This window comes from Eleutherodactylus coqui, chromosome 4 (assembly GCF_035609145.1).
Source record: "Eleutherodactylus coqui strain aEleCoq1 chromosome 4, aEleCoq1.hap1, whole genome shotgun sequence".
Taxonomy (NCBI): domain Eukaryota; kingdom Metazoa; phylum Chordata; class Amphibia; order Anura; family Eleutherodactylidae; genus Eleutherodactylus; species Eleutherodactylus coqui.
In genome coordinates, this window is record NC_089840.1 from 74228726 (window position 1) to 74234725 (window position 6000).

General features: G+C 44.2%; 1 protein-coding gene across 1 annotated transcript in view; it reads right to left on the bottom strand.

Moving 5' to 3' along the window:
* Positions 1-4912, bottom strand: part of LOC136624653 (uncharacterized) — a 43848-nt gene extending 38936 nt beyond the window's left edge. The window contains exon 1 of the mRNA XM_066598610.1: positions 4832-4912. The gene's annotated coding sequence lies outside the window, so the exon portion shown is untranslated. The remainder of the gene's footprint in view (positions 1-4831) is intronic.
* Positions 4913-6000: the final 1088 nt, after the last annotated feature.

The following is a 6000-nucleotide window of genomic DNA, read 5'->3' on the forward strand; positions in this document are numbered from 1 at the left end:
CCGCCCTGATAAGTGTGCTAAACGCCCGTTAGGGCAGGGGAAAGTGAAGAGTGAAGACAGAGCCATGCACTAGATTCAGGCGCACAGCAGTATATTCTGGCACATGCAAGTGCCAGAAATGTACAGTGTTTGTCAACATTGAAGAGTTAAGTCCCATCCTCCTAGAGAACAAGCCTGAACATTCTCAGTACGACAGGTGCCCCATCAAATAAAAGAGTGCTGCGGAGAGAGAGGGAGAGGGAGAGCACAAAGAGGACTGAGAGGCAGCAGGAGAGCACAAGGATGGCCAGAGGAGAGAGGGACAAGTTCTGGCTGTGCTGGAAGGGTGGCCCAGAGGATTGTTATCGGCACTGCTAGAATAGAGGCGAAGAGGGAACCCCACTGGACAGACAAAGTACTTGTCAGTAGCATGAAGAAGTGTAAAGTGACTCTCTCGACTCTGCACCACTCTGCCTGGCCTGCATTGGAGTATTAACCCTAAAAAGGGGAATCTATGCATTATATTCAGTGACCTGTATTTTCGTGAAACTGTCCATTATTAGCGAAGTGTTATTGTCATTGTTCACCGAGTATTGCTGTTGTCACAGATTGTTCACATCGTCTTACTGATCCTAGGTTTTAGTTAGCAATAGATAGCGTTTAGGTACTCGAAGGTGAAAGTTCAATTATTTAACAGTTATTATACTCTTCACTTATATTTCTGTATTCTTAAATAAATATGATACATTTTGGGTACTCCACCCACGGCATCGTATCCTGAATCCTGCATCGCTACACTTCCACCCGCGACAATATCAGGATTGATGGCTAACATTGCATAAACAGACTTTGAGGATAAGATTTATGATGAAAAATATATTAAATGTGGTGGATCTTCAACCAACCATCCCCCAGCACGCATTTTGTTTGCTGCATGACTCACACTGATGAAAGGGTTCCAGTACTGGAATGTGTAATCTGTCAATAAAGGTCACTCAGCTGGTAACAATGGATAACTTTCTACAACAGTAAAGGATTGTCAACTGATCGCATAATCAGATATTCAATATCGCAGTATTTTCCCATAGAAGACAATAAATTCTAGATATTCTCCTCTACAAGCAATGTGTACAGCATCCCCCCCACCCCGTATTCCTTCATATAAAACCATAAGCATAGGAGGTGCAGTCAAGGTTTCATGCATCTCTATGGAAGCCCTATTACTGCTCGGTACACAACTAAGCCCTAATACAGCCATTTGCATGGGCTGTAAAACAGTGGGTGCCCTACAACTGCAACCTTCTTGTTGCTTATCACTGCTCCACTTTTACAAATATATTCATAGTGCCCCCTCCCAAGCATTATGGACAAAGCAGATAGAGAAAGCTCTTCCCATCTACTGTGACCAATGAGACCGCCAATGATAGTCCAAGATATCTCTGGTGCTCCTATTGAAATGAATGGGGCTGCACATGAGCGACAGATACCCCCTTCACTTGGGGACTTTTGGGAATCTATTCTCATGATCAGTGGGGGTCGTAGTAGTCTGTATCTAGGGAATTACTTCTACTCTTAACACAACTTCTTTAAGCGGATAGCATAGCTGCACAATATGTCATAAATGTGTTATTAGTATGGGTTCCCCCTTTGGGGCCTGAAGCAAGAATGGGGGTCACCTGTCCCACCTGGTAAGGTGGCCTCTAGCACGGTATCCAGGCAGAGAATGAACGGAGAAGTGGCTGCTCAAATGCGTTTTCTCTTTATTCACTACTATGGGAGTTACAGAAATAGTCAGGCTAACTTCACACAGGCGAGCGCGGTAGAAACAAGAAACTCACGGTGATACTGCATATTTGCTCATGCAATGTTTGAGCATTGGCGATGCTATTTAGTTTTGGTTTTTATGGAAAATGTACACCAGTATTATTTTGTGGAAAATATTCTTTAATCCCCATGCAGAGGACCGATTATCAATTGGCCTGAAGTACTATAGATTTTACTATAGCATTATATCTGTAAAAATACAATACTGGGAGGGGCCAACAAAAGGAGTATAACAAGGATCCATATCAATTCCCTAATGTTTGTATACTAAATGTCGAGAGTTGGTTTCTGGTGGGGTGGTTAGGTAGAACATAAATTATAGCGTAGTCCTAGAACCTCTAAATGGTCAATCTGGGACTGCCATGTATTTAGGAAATTGGGTAGAGTTTGTTCTGATAGCATGGATCCTTTTGTAGAGCATGATTGTGGAAATTCTATTGGTCACCTCAGGAAACGACAGGCTTTGGGTTTTCCATTTTCAAGCAGCATGAATCCTTGCGCCCATACAAATGACCTGAATAAGCCGATGGGCTCTGAATTTAAGATTCGGTGGTTGGTTCCCTAGAAGGAAAACTGTGGGAGATTTAGATATCGGGCCCACAAACAGTTGATTTATTAAATTATGGACTTGCTTCCACAACCTCCGGGCAAGACCACCAAGTGTGGAGCATATTCCCAACCTCCCAGCACCCTGGAAAACAAAGCTGGGAGGAAGATGGGTATGCATGGTGGATTCTAAGTGGAACTAATTATGTTCTATGAAGAATTTTAACCAACGTATCCATAAGAGAAACCTGCTGGCTACCTTTAGAAATCATGGAATGGCAGTGCTGCTATCTTTCCAAAGTCAACTCCACCCCCAGGTCCTCCTCCCACCTTTTCATAAACTGAAGTTTTTCCCGGGCTACAGGTTGGCTCAGCATGATATATATATATAAGAGTTGCTCTCCAAGAAGGGTCGCTAGCACAAAGGTTTTCAAACGGGGTGAGGTTGGGGAGAACAGAGGGCTGAGGTAGGGATTGGAAAAAATGGACCACCTGGAAGGTCCGATGGTATTCTTGTGTGGGTGGCTTAAATGTGGCCATGAATTGCTGTTTGGTACTACATTTTGATCTATAGTAGAAAAGGCATAATATAGTTATGCAATTGGATCTCCACCATACGAAGCAAGCTAGGTCCAGACTTGGTGGGAATTGCGGTTTAGGGATTATCAGTAGCATCGGTGAGGGCTTAGAGAACAGGTTATATTTAAATTGGGTACTTCTTCACAGCAGAAGGGAATAGTAAGAGAAGGGGCTCATTTTCAGCAATCTTGAGGAAAGAGGGTTCGTGGACCAAGTTAAGGATGGTATCAGGGGCGGATTTATGAGTCTTTTCTTAATGTCCATCCAGAGCGAGTTATTTGTGCTACCTAAACATATAGCCCATTGGGCTCATCGCGCAGATTTGCAATACTTAACTAGGTTGGGCACCGAGAGGCCTCCCAGTCATCGGTGGTAATACATTATAGTATGTTTGATCCTCGAACGTTTGTTGGCCCATATGAACTGAAGTACGGTATGTTGGAAACTACTGAGGGTGGGCAGAGAGATAGGTATCGGTAAGTATCTAAAGAGATAGAGTATTCTTGGCAAAGTTACCATTTTAATTGCGTTAATCCTACCCACCCATGACAAGTAGGGCTTATCCCATTTCAGCAGGTCCGATGCAAGTTTTTTTAAGTAGAGGGGGGTGTTAATTCCATTCATTCAGAGAATGTATTGAAGTAGTGATATTAACACCCATGTATGTAATATAATGTTGTTTTTGTTGAAATTACAAGTTGAGGTCGACCAGTTTCTTAACATGTTCTGGGGTATTGATATAAGATGCTTCTGATTTGTCTATATTTACTCGGAGGGCTGAGGGAGCCCCCAGGTGTCTAGAATAGACATTAAGTTCGGCAGAGTCAATAAGGGTTGGGATAAGGTTAGCAGGAGGTCATCCGCAAATAGGCTTAATTTATATTCATGACCATCAAACTTCACCCCCTTAACATTAGGGTTATTGCAAATGGCCTCTGCATCCTTGTCTGGTTCCTCTGTTAATTTGTATAGGAGTAACTCTTGTGGAGGGTAGTTTAAGAAGTGTGGAAGGTATGGGCTAGATGGCCAAGAGTGCAGAGAGGAAGGGCCCTTGGATTCCAATGCACTGTAGAACCCAAAATAAATAATTCCTCCATATTGTATCAAAGGCCTTTTCTAAGTCTAATGCTAATAAGGTCGTCTGGGCTTTTGTATTGGAAACATGGTCCATGATATTTAACACTTGACGAATATTATCCGGGGCTTGTCTGACAGGTATAAACCCCACCTGATGTCAGCGATGCTTTTTCCTGGAAAATAATCTCTCATCGCATGGCTGCAGACTGCAATTTTCTCACGCATTTTTTTTGCGTGAAAGACTGCAACAAGAGTTGCTGATATTAAAAACGCAGTACCTCGCAAATCCGTGCGTTGTGATGCGATAAATCGGAGGCTCGATAGGGAAACATGGGCGAGAAAAAATAGCAAAGTGCAGAAAGATAAGGGCACGCAGCGATTTACTTGCAACATCACATGGCAGGAAACATCGCACATGGGAATGAAGACATTGAAAATTATGGCTTTTGTAATTCTGCATTTTTTCGCGCTCTCGAATCGCTCAACAATCGCGCAGTCCCGTGTGAAAGCGGCCTCAGGCTTGTGTGCATACATTTTTAGGCAAACGCTTAAACAACAATGGGATTTGGCTGATAACGAAGCCCAATGTGAAATTATGCATAGGGTTATTGTTCTTACAGCTAATATATAGCTACTATGTTGCAACCTTTCTATAATATTATGCATCAAACCACATTGATACTAAACATTAGCTATCCAGATGAGATCTAGAGAGCTGCCCCCCCCCCCCCCCCCCCCCCGATTACTTGTACTAATAGCAAATAACTAGTAGGAGATCCCATATACAATGATTCTTATAAGGACCAACAATTATTTTTGTTCTTACCTGATTCTTTCAGCAGGCGCAAACTATGGCAATTTCTATAAAAAACAGTGAAAACTGTCACAATGTAAGCAGCGCTCTCCTTAGTACTCTGCCTAAACAAGTGCAATGATGAGTTTCCCCACAAGGTGGCTCACTCCAACTATAAACACAGTCGTCTTAGCAACAGGGATAGATAAACGAGAGAAGAATTAGAATAATAATCTTTATATAGCGCCAACGTATTCCGCAGCGCAAGTCAGAGGGAACATGGACAAAAGACATAGAGTATTAAACCAGTATACAATGTGAATAATAGGGGTGAGGGCCCTGCTCACAAGAGCTTATAAACTAAGAAATATGGCTGACACAAGAGATACAAGTGCTTGTTCTCTACAATGCTCCAGCCGTCTTCTATACATAAAACTATATGAGCCGGTCACCAGCTGGTATCGGTGTATGCACAGATATGAAGTCAATGGAGTGTATGGGGGATACAGTGGGATGAAGAGTGTCAGATTTCCAAGAGAATATATAGAAGTGGGGTAAATGGAAAAAAGAGTTACATTAGGGAATATGGTAGGTCTCCCCAAAGAGATGTATTTTTAGGGAATGCTTGAAGTTGTGGACGTTGGTGAGTAGCCTGATTGGTTGTCTGGGTAGCGCATTATAGAAAACTAGTGCAGCTCAGGAAAAATCTTGGAGACAGGAGTGGGAGGTTCGGTTTATGAGGAACTTAGTTTAAGGGCCTTGGTAGAGTGGAGAGCACAGGTAAGGTGGTAGACAGAAGTGAAGGGGAAAGCTATAGGGCGGTGCAACATTTTGGAGAGCTTTATGGATGAGACTGAAGAATTTAAATTATATTCTATGTTGAATGAAAAACAAGTGCTGTGACTGGCACAGGGCGGAGGCGTCCGTGCAGTGATCGGCCCAGGGTGGAGGCGTCCGTGCAGTGACCGGCCCAGGGTGGAGGCGTCCGTGCAGGGATCGCCCCAGGGTGGAGGCGTCCGTGCAGGGATCGGCACAGGGTGGAGGCGTCCGTGCAGGGACCGGCGCAGGGTGGAGGCGTCCGTGCAGGGACCGGCGCAGGGTGGAGGCGTCCGTGCAGGGATCGGCACAGGGTGGAGGCGTCCGTGCAGGGACCGGCGCAGGGTGGAGGCGTCCGTGCAGGGATCGGCACAGAGTGGAGGCGT